At 39.2% G+C, this 17,672-nt stretch overlaps 1 protein-coding gene across 6 annotated transcripts in view; it reads right to left on the reverse strand.

Moving 5' to 3' along the window:
• SLC25A21 (solute carrier family 25 member 21) overlaps positions 1-17,672 on the reverse strand; it is a 512,298-nt gene that overhangs the window by 387,015 nt on the left and 107,611 nt on the right. Inside the window, exon 1 of one of the 6 annotated variants that reach the window (XM_074393421.1) lies at positions 1-17,475. This exon is cut by the window's left edge and continues 34,833 nt beyond it. The exons of the other annotated variants lie outside the window; for them this stretch is intronic. The gene's annotated coding sequence lies outside the window, so the exon portion shown is untranslated. Of the gene's footprint in view, positions 17,476-17,672 lie in introns of those variants that run through there. 6 annotated transcript variants of the gene reach the window in all.

Here is a 17,672-nt window from a genome sequence, read left to right on the forward strand (position 1 = left end):
TTCATTGTGTTGATGGTGTTTACCATTTGGTATGTGTTTGGAGTGGCTGGTATTTATTGTTCCTTTCTATGTTTAGTGCTTCTTTCAGGAGCTCTTGTAAGGCAGGCCTGGTGGTGACAAAATCTCTCAGTAACTGCTTGTTCATAAAGGATTTTATTTCTCCTTTGTTTATGAAATAGTTTTGCTGGATATGACATTCCAGGTTGAAAGTTCTTTTCTTTAAGGATGTTGAATATTGGCCCCCATTCTCTTCTGGCTTGTAGGGTTTCTGCCAAGAGATTAACTGTGAGTGTGATGGGCTTCCCTTTGTGGGTAACTCGACCTTCCTCTCTGGCTGCCCTTAGCATCTTTTCCTTCATTCAATCCTGGTGAATCTGATAATTATGTGCCTTGTGGTTGCTCTTCTTGAGGAATATCTTTGTGGTGTTCTCTGTATGTCCTTGACTTGAATATTGGCCTACCTTGTTAGGTTGGGAAATTCTGCTAGATAATATCCTGAAGATTGTTTTCTGGCTTGGATTCATTATCTCTGTCACATTCAGGTATACCTATAAAACATAGATTAGGTCTTTTCACAAAATCCCATATTTCTTGGAGGCTTTGTTCATTTCTTTTCATTCTTTTTTCTCTAATCTTGCCTTCTCATTTTATTTCATTGAGTTGATCTTCAAGATCTGATATCCTTTCTTCTGCTTGGTCAATTCAGCTATTGAAACTTCTATATGCTTTGCAAGTTTCTCGTGTTATGTTTTTCAGCTCCATCAGGTCATTTATATTGTACTCTAAGCTGTTTATTCTCATTAGCATTTCATTGAACCTTTTTTCAAGGTTCTTAGTTTCTTTGCATTGGGTTAGAACATGTTGTTTTAGTTCAGAGAAGTTTCTTATTATCCACTTTCCAAAGCCTGTTTCTGTCAATTCATCAGACTCCTTCTCCATCCATCTTTGTTCCCTTGCTGGAAGTTATTTCTTTCTGTTTTTTTTTTTTTTTTTTTTTTTTTTAGTTTTCCTTCTTAACAGTCAGGCCCCTCTGCTGTAGGACTGCTGGAGGTCCACTCCAGAGCCTACTTGCCTGGGGATCACCTGAGGTGGCTGCAGAACAGTAAGGGTTTCTGCCCATTTTTTCCTCTGTTATCTTCATCCCAGAAGGATACCCACCAGGTGTCAGCCTGAGCTTTCCTTTATGAGGTGTCTTTTTGGATATATAGGGGTTGGGGAACTATTTGAGAAGACAGTCTGTCCCTTATAGGAGCTCAGGTTTTGAGCTGTGAGCTCTGTTATTCTGTTCAGAGCTGCTGGGCATGTACTTTTAAGTCTGCTGCAGTGGAACTCATAACCGCCTCTTTTCGCAGGTGCTCTGGGCTGGGAAGGTGAGGCTTTATTTATAAGTTCCTGACATGCTGCTGCCTTTCTTCAGAGATGCCCTGCTGAGCAAGGAGGTAGCTTAGTCACAGTCTGCCAGCAGAGGTATTGCTGAGCTGCTATGGGCTCTGCCCAACTGCGGTGTGAACTTCCTTGCAGTTTTGTTTATACAGGTACAGTTAGAACTGCCTCAGTAATGATGGTCTGCTTCAGTAATGACGGACTGCCTCTGTAACAGTAGACTGCCTCAATAATGGTGGATTGCCTTGTTAATGTCAGACTGCCTCAGTAATGGTAGACTGCCTCAGTAATGGTGGACTGCCTCGGTAGTGGTGGACTGCCTCAGTGATGGCAGATGCCCTTCCCTCAACAGAACTGGACCATCCTGGGTCCAGCTGTGCTTGCTGCAAAACTCTCAATCCAGAGTGTTTCAGATTGCTGGTCTTTGTGGGGGTGGGACCCACTGAACAGATCACCTGGCTCCCTGTTTCAGTCCCCTTTTTGTCAGTTGAATGGGAGGCTCTGTATCCCAGGTATTCCAGGTGCCAGTTGAAACAGTCGCCCAGATTTCTGTGAGTTTTTGTGTGGAGACCCATTGTGCTGGGTAAAACAGCAGCGCTGGAAACTTGTGGTGCTTTTCACCCTGGGAATCTCCTGGTCTGTGGGCAGTAATAACTCATTTGGAAATGTGGTGATCACTCACCCTCTGCATTGTTCTCACTGGGGACTGCACTCCAGAGCTGTTCCTATTTGGCCATCTTGGATCCCTGTCCTCAAGTGTTTTTATTTTTACATGCTTCTTTTAGTACTGTTTTAAATTAAGTAATCATCTGAAACCATTTAATTCAAATTTCTAAAACCAATCAGCAGAATAACTAATAACCATATAAATTTAATAAAAGACTTAATATAAGCCTTTTGTTTTGTTTTGTTTTGAGATGGAGTCTTGCTCTTCTTGCCCAGGCTGGAGTGCAATGGTGTGATCTCAGGCAACCGCAACCTCCTGCCTCAGCCTTCTGAGTAGCTGGAATTACACGTATGCACCACCATGGCCGGCCAATTTTTGTATTTTTAGTAGAAATGGGGTTTCTCCTTTTTGGTAGGTTGGTCTTGAACTCTTGAACTCAGGTGATCCACTCACCTTGGCCCCCCAGAGTGCTAGGATTACAGGTGTGAGCCACTGCGCTCGGCCTTTTTTGTTTTTTGTTTTTTTTAATTTTGAAACAGAGTCTTACTCTGTCTCCCAGGCTGGAGCGCAATATTGCAATCTGGGCTCACTGTAACCTTGGTATCCCAGGTTCAAGTGATTCTTGTGCCTCGGTCTACAGAGTAGCTGGGATGACAGGCATGCTCCATCATGGCAGGCTCATTTTTGTATTTTTAGTAGAGACCAGGTATCATCATGATGGCCAGGTAGTCTCAAACTCCTGGCCTCAAGTGACCTGCCCACCTCAGCCTCCAAAAGTGTTGGGATTATGGGCATGAGGCCTTGTGCCTGGCCAACACAAGCCCAATTTTAAGATTATTTGTTCTTTACATAATCTAAGTAGATTTCAATATATGATTTTTGACAGCTTTATGAAGTATAATCACAAAGAATAAACTGTAAGTCAATATATCTATTTTATTTGAGATAGAAAAATGTCCTTTGAACATACAAGCAAAAAGACCAAGTGACTCATAATGAACATAAAATTAAATTGTTGTTAGGCTTTTCAATAGCAATGTTTTATGTTTTATGAAAATAGAGTAGCATTTAAGATACTAAAGGAAAAAAGATGAGAGCTAAGGATTTTGTATAAAGACTAACAGACTCAAGTATGAAAGCCGCCAATAAGACATTACTAACATATAAGAATTCAGGAACTATTGCTTCCATGAGCTTTTGCAGAGGAATCTGTTGGAGAAGACAGACTACAAATTTCATGCAACCAAAATCACTGGAAAGATATCAGTGGGCGACGAACATTAATTATAAGGCTATTTTTAGAACTAAGACCAAATAAGAGTTAAAAGGGCAGGCTAAAAGGAAAGAAAGGGGACTGTGTACGGTGGCTCATACCTGTAATCCCAGCACTTTGGGAGGCTGAGGAGGGCGGATCATGAAATCAAGAGATCTATGCCATTCTGGCCAACGTGGTGAAACCCTGTCTCTACTAAAAATACAAAAATTAGCTGGGCATGGTGGCACCTGCCTGTAGTTGGGAGGCTGAGGCAGGAGAATTGCATGAACCTGGGAGGCAGAGGTTGCAGTGAGCTGAGAGTACGCCACTGTACTCCAGCCTAGCAACAGAGTGAGACTTAGTCTCAAAAAAAAAAAAAAAAAAAAAAGTAAAGAAAGGTTAAATGGCATATAATGTATATCCTTGGATAATGCAGATGCAGTACAATTTTTTAAGTGGAGGAAATGGAGAAAACATATACAAAAATAATTTTCTTAACTTCTCTTATGGTCATTTTGGTGGAAGCATCCAATTTGTGTCCTTAAAATGCCATTTCCCACTAAAAGATACAAGGAACTTCCCTTCTAGATTGAGGGAGGACATGTGCAAGATAAAACCTGAAATAGTACCATATAATAAGGAAGCTATTGAATGCTATTAGGTATCTTCTTCTGAACAGATTAGGAAAAAAATGCTATTAGGGTCATGTCAAAAGATTAAGACATCAACTGAAGTGGCTCACATTATCCAAAGACAAGACAATTTGAGCATCAATACAAAATAATAGCTGCAATGGATTAAAGCATATCAATATATTTAAGTCCATGAAATGATAATACTTTTTTAGAAAAAAGGTTACCTTAGAGCTATAAGCATGGTAGACTAAAAACAATCACAAATTCTTTGCTATTCCTCCCATTGAGAGGTAAAGTGTATTCTGCTTCTGCCTGATATGGCCTGGCTTTGGTGACTTGCCTGAGCAATACAATGAAATGGAAACAACATTCTTCAGAGTAACTTCAAAGCCTAGGTTACAATAAGCCTTGCAACTTCCATCTGGTTTTCTTGGGGAATATTCTCTGTAGAAGACCTGAGCTGTCCTTATAAGATAGTTCTAGTTGATAGTCTCAGCTGAGCCTAGTCTTTCAGCCACACTCACCAAGACATTATACATGTGAGTAAAGCCATCTGGGATCTCTCAAACTAGCCCATCTGCAACTGAATATCACCAAGTTGCCATAGTCAATGCCACAAGAAGCAAAAGAACCACCCAGCTGAGCCCTGCCCAAACTCCTGACCTACACAGTCATGACATAAAAAATGATTTTTTTTTTGTTGTAAGCCATGAAGTTTGAGAATAAATTATTATACATCAATAGAAAACTGGAACAAATTTTTGTATCTGGAAATAGAGTTCTGCAATAACAGAAACCTAAAACATGTGGCATTAGCTTTTAGACTAGTGGCAGAAGCTGGAAGAGCCTCAAGAGCGTGGTAGTGACATATGAAGGGAGACTTGGTGAGGAGGTGAAGGACAGTGGAGAAAATGCTACTAGAGGTTGGAAAAAAGGTGTTGGGAAGTTTGACAAGACTGTGGCCTTCAGTAATTTGGAAAATAGAACCAAAAAATGAATTGTTACATTTTGTTATAACATAATTTAGAGAAAATAAAACGATCTAGGACTTTGTAGGTTTAAACAAAACTGTTTCTCATCCCCAATCTCTCACAGCAAAATATTCTCAAAGTTACGAATGGCTTTGGAGCAAAGATCAAATCCAAACTCTGCAAACATTAAAAGGAAAAGAAAGAATGAAACAGTGGGAATAAAGCGTCCAGAGGTCAAGGCCAGAGAAACATTTCCAGTGAGAAGGATGAGGCCCCAAATAAGAAACTTGCGATTTCTACCCAGCTGGAATTCAGAATTGCTATTGACCTTCATGGCTATGCTCCTCCTGTTTCACCCCTTTGTGACTGGAAGTTTGTGGATATCTTATACCTTTGTCACCATTGTATGTTAGGTGTATAGGAGATGTGAGAGGGAAGGACAGATAAGTCTCTAATTCACAGGCCTTCCAGTTGAAAGAAACTGTGCTGGAGAATGCTACACCTGAGAAATTAAACCCAAAGAATTTCATTTGCATCTAGAATTGACTTAAATAATGACTATTTGACTTGGAGCAGATGTCACGACGAGATGAAACTTTGGAAGATTGGTGAAGGAAATAACTATATCTTGCACTTGGCAGAAATGTAAATGCTTTGTAGCAGAGGGCAGCCTGAAGCAGATTATATGTGGCTAGATATCATCACTGCTCCACTCACAGGAAGGTGGAATCTCATGTCCTTTCCTTTTAATCTAGGCTGGATTTAGTGGCTTGCTTGACCCAAGAAAACAGCAGAAGAGACACCATAGAACTTCTTATGACTTGGGAGCCTTACAGCTTCAATCTGGGACTCTTGAAACATTCTTTCTGGTGGGCCTGAGCTGCCATACATGGAAGTCCACCAACCCCAAAGTTGTCTATTTTGGAGAGGCAAGGTGTAGACTCTCCAGGTGACAGTCTAGCTGAGCCTAGTCTTTTGACCATTCCCACCAAGGCCCCAGGCGTGTGAGTGACCATCCAGAATTATAAACTGTAGACAAAGATTCCTATTTCACTCTGTTTTGTAAAAGAGTAGATAATAGCCCCAGTGATGACACTACGAAACTTCACAACTATTATAAATTCTAGAAAATAACATACCTAATATGTACATCCATAAAATAATGCTGATATGGTTTGGCTCTGTGTCCTCACCCAAATCTCATGTTGAATTATGATCCCAAGTGTTGGAGGTAGGAGGTGACTGGATCATAGGGGTGGTTTTTAAAGATTCAGTACCATCTATCTAGTGCAGCCTCGTGATAGAGTTCTCACAAGATCTAGTTGTTTAATAGTGTGCAGCACATTCTCCTTCATTCTCTCTTCCTCCTATCAGCCATGTGAAGATGGGCCTGATTTCCCTTTACCTTCTGCCATGATTGTAAGTTTCCTCAGGCCTACCCAGAAGCAGAAGACTGTACAACCTGCAGAACCATGAGCCAATTAAATCTCTTTTTTATATAAATTACCCAGTCTCAGGTATGTCTTTAGAGCAGCATGAGAATGGACTAATACAGTTGCAGACACATACATCTCTGTATTTTATACATCCTCCAAGTCTGTGAAATGACTCACACCCTTTCCCACCAGATCCACACACAGTGAGCCTGCCACAGTTTTCCTCCTTACTTTCTGGCCACCCTGCTGTGCACTGACCTCCAACTACACACAGACTTGGTGTCTGCAGCCAAGTCAGCACTGAAAGATAATTTATTTTTACATACAAGGGGCAAACATTCATCCATATCCATCACACCTTTCCAAACCATCAAGCTTTTCTTTCTCCCATACAAAATTCCAAAAATCTTTATCTGGACATGGTATTGCCCATAAAGACTAGGAACACTTCAAAATCTTCTAATTTTTTCTTCCTAGCAGCATTTAAATATATCTCCACACACTGAGAATGGGATTTGTTTGGTTTCTGTAAAACTCCTCACAAGAAAAAGCCAAAGACCACTTTAAATAAGATTTCATAAATGTGTTATTCTTTTAATTTGAGATTTAATGTAAATTGTTATTTAAATTTTAACCTTTATATCTAAAGGAATGCAGTACCGTTTTCTTCCCTTTGAATTTAGAACTTTCAATTATGTTACATGGCTACAATAACCTCTCTTTAGTCACCAGCTCCCTAACTATTTTTAGCTTTTACAGTCTTGACCCTCACTCAGCTCATTTTTTAAAACAATTTTGTTTTGCTTTCATCTATGATACAACGACAGTTGGAATCCTAACACAATATTCCAGGTGGGTCCTGAGTGCCTTGTCAATTATATAGTATTTTGTTCCTCTGGCCAATAAATTTTATGATAAATTTAAACTGGAAAATTTTAGCAAGTTGAGCTATAAAAAGAACAGATTGTTATAATTGAGGATTTTCACAATTTCTTTTGATTTTTCTAGCTCCCTTTTCATACCCTCAGCCAAAAAGTTACTGGATCTGAAAATTGTGTGAAATTCTCCCAGTTAAATCATCAGACATTCAGCAGCAAGGTAATAAAACATAGAACAACTTTTAAAAAAATAAATGGCTTATAGCATTGGCTGATTCTGCTGAATATGTACAACTGAAAGTAAACCAATTTTACTATACTTTACGGATGAATTACAATGTTGTCACTTTTTATTTTGCTATGTTAACTTGAATTTTCATATAAGTAAAAGTCTTCCTTTGGTAAAATATTTTATCTCTGGATTTTTAGTTCTATCTTATCAATATATGCCTCCTTTTGTTATTTTTGAGAGCATTTCCCCTTTAACAACATATGCATATTAAGATCTAGAACAATAATATCTTAACAAATTAATATCTAGAACACTAATACCAACACGGATCACAAAAATGACCTTCAGCCCAAATCTTAAAGTATCCAGAATGGTTTGCACTATTACATTTAGTGTATGAACAGCTTTCTGCCCACACAGCAATAATCATATCCATGCAATTTTAAATTTGGAATGTGTTCATGAGATCTTATAGCCAGCAGTTTCCCAGGCTAAAATCACAGTAAAACTACAGTCTCTTGATCCAAATGGTTCAAAATTCTATTAAACAACTTAAAAAATGAATGAAGCACGTCAACGGAAAATTGTTTTCTGCACTTTCTCAGATATTCATACAGTTCAATGTAATTGGCTGAAATAAGTTCAGAAAATATTTATTAAATGCCAGGAATTTAGTGGTGAAAACACAGTTCATATTACCTACCAAAGCCTTTATAATATCTCTTCTACCATTAGGATGATCCTCACTCTTTTGGAAGACTTCAAGTTGGTAAACATACAACTCATTTGAAACATCTGCCTGTGCAACTATTAAAACAGGACATCCAGTGGCAATCTTTGTTTTATATATACTTTTACATTTTTATATGTAATAATAAAAGCATTTCAATATTTATTCTAAGTCCTGATCTATGAGATATGGAAATTAATCATTTTATAAAAGTTAATTTTCCTCCATGAGTTTTCATGTTCTCAGTTGTAAGGTGAAGGGATTGGACACGATGATGTCTAAGGACTCTTTCAGTTTCAGGGTACATAAAGTCTATTCTGCCACTGGTGAGAAAGAGCATTATTTAGTCTAAACAGATATTTCTCTGACATACATTGTTATAATATCTGAAATACCAAATTAGTTTGGGAACTCTAGGGTTTGAAGGCCTTAGCAAGCTCTTTTGAAGGACCTGTAACATTTGTGATTAAGTTCTGCTGAAGCTGATATTTGGTCTAGGAAACCAGTCCTTTTCCACTCAGGAATGTACTAACTGGCACCATGATTGGTCTGCTAGTTAGAACCTTGCTTGGTCTTGCCTTCTTGGATTAGATGAACATGAGTGGCATATGAACTCATGGCCACCCCTTCCCTCTCCCTCAAACTCTTTCCTTAAGAAAGGTTAAGAATTTCCATAAAGCCTTCCATGTCCTTTCCAGGTAGGAATCCCTTTCTCTTTGGCTACTATTCTAACTTGAATACCCTATTGTTACACTGTAATTATTCAAGTATCTTTTCTTATGCTAAACCATGGACGTCTTCAGGACAAGGATCATATATCTTATTTATCTTTGTATCTAATACAAGTGCCTTCCACATGAAGACATTCAAATAACAGTCATAGCCCGTACTTACAGGATGTTTATTAAATGGCAGGTACTGTATACATAACAACTTTTATTGCTTATACCCATCCTATGAAGCACTTATTATTATTATCATCACCATTTTATAGAGGAAGAAATAATCATAAGGTTAAGTAACCTGTCCAAGGTTACACTCAGCTACGCAGTGGCAGAGCAAGAATATGAACCCAAAGAGTCCGGTACCCAAGTATGTACCATTATGTGGTAGTTAATTATTGCATGATGCCAGCTTTCATTATGTTACGATCATATACTGTCACTCGAATTACTCTCCCCTTCTTCTGAGACAAGGCATTTTCTTGCTAGCCTGGGCCTCCAGATGATATATTAAGTTATATAAAGGAGAATTGGGTTTTTAAAAAATACAATGTTAACTCCATTTGGGAAAGGTTAACTGAAACGAACAAACAACAACAACAAAACCATGAGAAACAGATTTTTGAGTGTTTACCACCAAGAGAAAATGACCACAAAGGTACACCTCCAGGCAACATCTTCTATAACGGAAGTCTTTACATAGTTGGCAAGCATAAACAGGGTCTGGTGTCAATGTCATCCAGCATCTGAGGTGCCTTAGTTAGTCTGGAATGGCCAGATGAAGGCATGGATGGAGTCAGTACAGTCCACACTACAGGAGTATCAAGCAATAGTTCTAGATCCAAACCTGGAAACAACTAATAAGCTCCACTCCAGTAGAGAGCTGAGTAATGGCACACACAAAAGTGCTTCTTATTAAGGAGCTAAGTCAGCAAGCTAACAAGACTAAAAGTCTTTTTCTGAAAAGAAAAATCATAAAGACTGAGATAAGAGAAATATTTCATTTCTCCCTCAACTCTGTGCTATGGACTAAATGTAAAAAATTTACGTTAAAATCCTAGCCCCTTAAAAAAAATCCTAGCCCCCAGTGTGATGTTATTAGGAGGTGGGGCCTTTGGGAGTTAATTTAGGCCATGAAGGTAGGGCCCTGATGAATGGGAATAGTGTCCTTATAAAAGAGAACTCAATGAAGGCTCTAGTCCTCTCTCTAGAGGAGTGCCCACACTAGAATCTGACCATGCTGACACTCTGATCTCAGAATTCCAGCCTCCAGAGCTGTGAGAAATAAATTTCTATTATTTTAAGCCACTTCGTCTATGGTATTTTATTATAGCAGCCAGAAAAGGCACTCTAGTGTTTAATAATGGTAATAATAATAACACTGTAACCCCAAGAGAAGTAGGTCATGGTGGAAACTGTAGAGAATTAAAAGAAGTTGAAACACTCACCCAGGAATTGGTTGCCAAATGTTTTAATTTTTCACGGGGAGTCAAAAATCCAGATTTGAATGTAAAATATTCCAATTTTTACAACATTAGTTATTGATTCCATTAAACAACAACAAAAACAACAACAACACACACACACGCACACACACACACACACACACACACACTCTGCAACTAAACCCTAGATGTATCAAACAAAACATAACTTAAATCAGATTTGGCCCATCGCTCATCTTTACAACCTTGGAAGAGAGGCTCAAAGTTCTCCAACACTTAGAAAACAGAAAACAACTACATGGGCAAACACGGTTACTTGTAGTCAGATATTTTTTAAAAGAGAGGATTACTTAAAAACTAGACAAGGTGAAGGATACGAAGAGACACTTTTCAAAAGAAGACATACATGAGGCCAACAAACATATGAAAAAATGCTCATCATCACTGGTTATTAGATAAATGCAAATCAAAACCACATGGAGATACTATCTCACATCAGTTGGAATGGCGATCATTAAAAAATTTGGAGACAACAGATGCTGGAGAGGATGTGGAGAAATAGGAACACTTTACACTTGATGGGAGTGTAAATTAGTTCAACCATTGTGGAAGACAGTGTGGTGCTTCCTCAGGGACCTAGAAATAGAAATTCCATTTGACTCAGCAATCCCATTACTGGGTATATACCCAAAGGATTATGAATCATTCGATTATAAAGACACATGAACACATATGTTCATTGCAGCACTGTTTACAATAGCAAAGACCTGGAAGCAACACAAATGCCCATTGATGATAGACTGGACAGGAAAAATGTGGTACATATACACCATGGAATACTATGCAGCCATAAAAAGGATGAGTTTATGTCCTTTACAGGGACATGGATGAATCTGGAAACCATCATTCTCAGCAAACTGACACAAGAACATAAAATCAAACACTGCATGTTCTCACTCATAGGCAGGTGTTGAACAATGAGAACATGTGGACACAAGGAGGAGAGCATCACACACTGGGGTCTGTTGGGGGGGCAGGGGACGCATAGCAGGGGAATGGGAAGGTTAGGGAGGGATAACATGAGGAGAAATGCCAAATATAGGTGACGGGGGGAGGGAGGCAACAAACCACATTGCCATGTATGTACCTATGCAATAATCCTGCATGTTCTGCACATGGACCCTAGAACCTAAAGTAAAATTAAAAAAAAAAAAAAGAACTAGACAAGGTGAGGAGAAGCGCAGGAAAAAGGAAGAGCGAGTCCAGAAGCCAGTGGGTTAAGATGAGGGTACCAGAAATCCAAAATACAGATGCTTGGATTTGAACATCCAGGAGATGTTCTGCCCAGTAGAGCTGCCCTTGCTACTTCTTGCTATAAACTGAAGCTGGTAGTGGGTGGCTATTCCAGGAACCACAGTTCTCACAGGAAGTGAATGCAGGTGGTTGGAAGAAAAAGCCCTCTCCCTGCAGGTGTGCTCTGATCCCTGCTGGAGCAGGGACAGTCCAGCTGGGATTCCAGGGAGATTCTTATGGTAACAGTCCCTGAACTTTCCATTCTAAATAGGAAGAACACCTCAGAGACCAGGAGGTTAAGCCCTCCTATATTTCAGAGTCCCCCTCATCTGCCAAGCCTCCTCAAGTGTTCCACAAATAAAGCACATTTTGCTATGACACCAATGAACAGCAACTGGTCCCAAGCAGCAACATTCAGGCTGATTCCTCAAATGTCAGTTTGCACAATCTGCCCTCTTTCTTGTAGACCACCCAGTCTTCTTGTAATGACTCTACATTGTCTCATTTATTTTCTTCATGGCAGCAGAGGCTCCAATTTCCTTAGTTAAATTTCATTTTCTCCCTTATGCAACTGATGATTTATTTGTAATTCCCTGGCTCTCTATTAGTTAGCCAACATGATTCTTTTTCCCTCTCTAATCAGCTTCGAAATATGGTAGAATTGATGAACTTTTACTGTTACACTCTACTTACAGAACAATGAGGAAAAAATAATAGGCAAAGAGAAAAAAATAATCAAGTACAAAGAGATTAGAAGGGCAAGGAAACAAAAGAGGCAGATACCACACACAGGTAGTTCATAGTTCACAGTGTTCTTTTCACTGAGACAAGAAAACAGTCTTAATGAATTTATGCTATCCTTTTGGTGCAGCCCATGTTATTGCATTATTATAATGAAAAACACATCAGAATATGTCTAGACACATGACATACTCCTGGTAGAGAGTTCCCTGCACTTCAAAAAATTGTGGTTCAATTTCCTTCTGGGAAACGCTCCAATGGCAACATTTCAGGTTCTTGAAAGGCTCTTCAGAATGACCGCCTAAGGGGAGGCCACCTCCAAAAGTAGACTTAAAGTATCAGGGCACTGTAAGGGCTGGCAAAACTTTCCATGGGAAAATGGTCCAAACAGCATGGCCCCCCTGCAGAAACCCCACATACAATAATCCACTGATAGGTTCTGCTATGTACAGAGTAGCTGTGACAGTCTAAATAAAACACTGAAAAGAACCTGTAAACAAAACAGAAGTAATAAAATACTTTGTTTTGGTGATTCTTTCATTTTAACTACATATGGATTAAACAAATCCAATTGGTATAACTTTCACCAATGTGTTGATTTAAACCAAATTCTATAGGAGTTGGAAGTCAGGAAAGGAAAATGATACCACATCCCCATGGTACTTTACCTATTATAGGGTAAATGATGCTATTTACAGAAGAGTTGTGAGAAGAATAAGTCCTAAACTGCAGCCATCATGCTGAGATTGTAATTCTGGCTGTGCCACTCTGACTCAAATCTCTAAATGCAAACCATGTGACTTCTACTCATACATTTGCAAAATAAAAAAAAAAATTAAAAAAAGAACCCTCTATTCAATCCAACTCCTAGAAACCTCTGAAATTTTATCACGTGAAGAACAGTATAAGTAGAAGACTTGAGAAATATGCAGATGCTTGCTTGCTGTTTGCACTAGAGGCCAACAAGTATTTACAGGTGGCTACACACTTAAGTATATAACCAATACCATATATAGATCAACAGCCTGTCAGGGTGAACACTAAAGTCAAGGAGCCAAAAATCAGATTGCGTCAGGGGAGTGATCCTTGGGAAATAAGAAGCATAACATTCAGTATAAAATACTGAGGGTTTAGATAAATTACAGGAGTTTGGTGAGTGGGCTGGTGTAACAGAGAGGCTATCTTAGCAGAAGTGGAACATTATTTGGGCCTTGACTCTGGGTACCCTTGAACACAGGCCACCTTGAACCCTGGTGTATTAGTCCATTCTCACACTGCTATGAAGAAATACCCAAGACTGGGTAATTTATAAAGGAAAGAGTTTTAACTGACTCACCATTCCACATGGCTTGGGAGGCCTGAGGAAACTTACAATCATGGTGGAAAGCACCTCTTCACAGGGCAGCAGAAGAGATGATGAGTGCCCAGGAAAGGGGAAGGCCCCTTATAAAACCATTGTATCTCCTGAGAACTAACTCACTATCATGAGAATAGGATGGAGAAACCGCCCCCATGATTTGATTATCTCCACCTGGTTCCTCTCACAACACATGGTGATTATGGGAACTACAATTCAAGATGAGGTTTGAGGCCAGGTGTGGTGGCTCACGCTTGTAATCCCAGAACTTTGAGAGGCTGAGATGGCTGGATCACTTGAGGTCAGTTCAATACCAGCCTGGCAAACATGGTGAAACACCATCTCTACTAAAAATACAAAAATTAGCTGGGTGTGGTGGCTTGAGACTGTAATCCTAGCTACTCGGGTGGCTGAGACAGGAGAATCACTTGAACCTAGGAGGTGGAGGTTGCAGTGAGCCAGGATCACGCCACTGCACTCCAGTCTGGGTGACAGAGGGAGACTCCATCTCAAAAGAAAAAAAAAAAGCTGAGATTTGGGTGGGACACAGCCAAATCATGTCACCTGGTATCCTTGAGCACACAGAAAAATATACTAGAATGCGAAAACATACTGCAAAAGCACACCTGAGGTGCATGTTGCAGAAGGAGGGTAAGGAGTAATAGTTACCATGGATTTGTGGGCACTATAGCTTGACTAGCATTTACTGGAAAGGGGAGGTAAAGTGAATCAGGTTACAAGAAGCCAAATTCTAAAGTCAGGAAAGTAGGCCCGCTGGAAGAAAAATCTCTCTCCAGATAATATGGCCCTTGATCCCTTCAAGCAATAGCTAATCCCAAAGATGTTGGCCTTGCCCTAAGGAACAGCCTATGCTTTGCTAGACTCAAAACACACAATGATCCCACATAACAATGAGACAGTAAAACCCAAATGCAAGCCAAACAAGACTTTTCCTGAAACCACCACCCCTTGTGCCATTGACTATCACCATGACAGTTAATTTTAGGTGCGAACCTGACTCGGTTAAGGAATATCTAGATAACTGATAAAGCATTACTTCTGGGTGTGTCTGCAAGGGTGTTTCCAGGAAAGATTGAAGATTGAGTCTGTGAACTGAGTGAGGAAGACTAACCCTCAATGTGGGCAGGTGCCATCTAATTAGCTGGGAGCCTAGATAGAACAAAGAGACAGGGAAGACAAATTCTCTCTCTCTCTCTCTCCTAGAGTTGGGACACCCTTCCTCTTCTCCCTTGGACATCAGAACTCAAGGCTTTCCAGCCTTTGGACTCCAGGACTTATACCAGTGGCCCCTTGGGCCTCAGGCCTTTGGTCTAAGACTGAGAGTCAGAGCATTGGTTTCCCTGAGGCATTCAGATTTGGGCTGAGCCAACTACGCATATCCCAGGGTCTCCATCTTGTAGCCAGCCTATTGTGGGACTTCTCAGCCTCCATAATTGCATGAGCCAATTGATAAATTCTCTCTTCTCTCTCTCTGATAAATTCTCATTCTCTCTCTCTCTCTCTCTCTCTCTCTCTCTCTCTCTCTCTCTCTCTCTCTCTTTCTCTCTCTCCTGTTGGTCTGTCTTTCTGGAGAACCCTGACTATACAATCACCATCTACCTACTCTAGTTAGTTCTGGAGTTGGTTCAACTCTGCCTTCTATCTGGATTCTCCTTCCTAGCCTGGATCCCTGAACAACTGTGAATTGTGAATTCACAATAGTCAAAATCTGCTTCTGTTTGGCTACACAAACCAGATTGTAACCCTTCAGGACTCACAGTTATACTACCACTTTTGCTGCCACAATCACTAACACCCCATTCTATGAATTAACTCACTGTGTCTCCTGATAGGTTTACTGTATTGGCCATTCTGTCCCTTATCACTTCCAGGTTCACACAAATTCCTGTCCACAAATAATTATTAGACAGCTATGAGACAGACACTGTACTAAGCACTGGGGACATAAAGACAAGGCATACAAATTGTCAAAGAGTATAAAACATTGGGAAGGCAGATATGCTTTCATCCCTTCCTTTGACACACACCTGTTAAGGGCTAATATATGCCAGCTACTCTACCAGGACCCCAGGATACAAAAGTGAATAAGATGCAGTACGTGCTCCTAAGAAACTTAGGGTCTATTTGGAAGAGACAGACAGGAAAGCAAAACAAACAAACCACACAATGAAGGAAATGTATAATATATATGCTGGGACCAACTACAGTAAGAATAATCTATGGTACTTTGGTGAAGGATTTTGTTCAGAGAAGGCTTTATGGATAGGTGACACTTAAATTGACGTTGGAAAGCTGAGGAGGATGTGAGGGATAGAGAAGAATCCTGAATGCAGAGATTACACTGTGACAAAACATAGTAGCCTAGGTTATTCAGACCACACTTCCCAATGAAAACAGCAATATTGGATAAGGTACAAAAGCATCTTATTAAAATAATAAAAAGCTGATAAGAAAGTATTTTAACAGATTAAAATCTAAGTGAAGATGAGGAGAAACCAACATCAAAGCTCAGTTCATACAGGTGGGGAGACAAATTGAAGTTCTTCTCTATATTAAACTGTTTCCCCAAAGGGTTAGACCTTCAGGGAAAGAATAAATTAGAAGTCCCACTCCCTTCCATTCCCTCACCAGGGGACTTGAGGAAATTTATCTATTGCTGAGTAGATTAAGGAGGAATGCCCCTGAGAAGTTGTAACCAAAAGTGGTTCTTGAGCAAATATGCAGACTCAATTTACGTCACTTAAAGAAGGGTACTTTAAAACACTTCATATATTAAATCGTTAGACAAATAGAACAATTATGCATACTATATTTAAAGATAGAAATAAAAAGTGAAACGAAATTTAAGAGGAAAAAATAACAAAATGTGCCTTAGCAGATTTGAAAAGAACCCTCTTTTGAATTGAGAAATAAAACTAATTTAAAATGAATGGTTTTTATAAAAATTGCAGTAAAGATCAAATTTAATCAGGCAAGGTTCATCAGTGAATGCCAAATCTAAGGGAAAATTGGTATAAGGAGTGTGATATTTGTATGCTCTTAAAGTGTTCCCCCTCAAGCTGCTTATTAGTTTCAAGAGAGGAGAGGAAAAGAAATTAGATGGTAGAGAAATCAGATAACTTAACTGATTGATCAGAATTAGTACCCACATTCTAGATATGACACTTGGAGAAAAATACAGTATCATCAATGCTGTCTTCTTGCCAAAAATGCATAACTTGAATCTAATCATGAGGGAACATCACACAAAGCTGCAATTAGGAATATTCTGTTTCTAAAAAGTAAGAGTGGGGGTTTTGGTCTTCCAAAAGGTTAATGCCATGAAAGACTATATAAGGCTAAGAAAATGCTCCAGATTAAAAGAGGTTTCAAAGGCATGACAACAAAATGCAATACCTGACTCTACATTGCACATGGCACTGGAGAGGAATTAAATGCTATAGTGAATGTCACTGAGTCAACTGAAACAATGGAGTATGTGAGCAGATGAAATAAAGAGCATTGTACTAATACTTTTTAAGTGTTAAATTTAAATTTACCATGCAAAAAGTATTTATATTGATACTTGTACTATAGCCATATGAAAATATCCTTACTCTTCAGAAACAAACCCTGAAGTACTCAGGGGTTAAGGACCATGAAGTATGTAACTTACCAACAAATGGTTCATAAAAAAAGTACACATATAAAAAACCATATTCATTTTAAAAGTATATGTGTGCATATACATGATATACATATATATATGAAAATATATTTTTTCTCTAAATCACCATTTTCTATAAATAAAATATATATTTACATCTAAAATTATATATACACAGAGAGAGAGAGAGAGGGAACAGGGAGCAAACAATAAAGATAAAGGAGTAAAATATTGATAATAGATATACATGAGTGATGAGT

Source organism: Saimiri boliviensis, chromosome 2, assembly GCF_048565385.1.
Source record: "Saimiri boliviensis isolate mSaiBol1 chromosome 2, mSaiBol1.pri, whole genome shotgun sequence".
Classification (NCBI taxonomy): Eukaryota; Metazoa; Chordata; class Mammalia; order Primates; family Cebidae; genus Saimiri; species Saimiri boliviensis.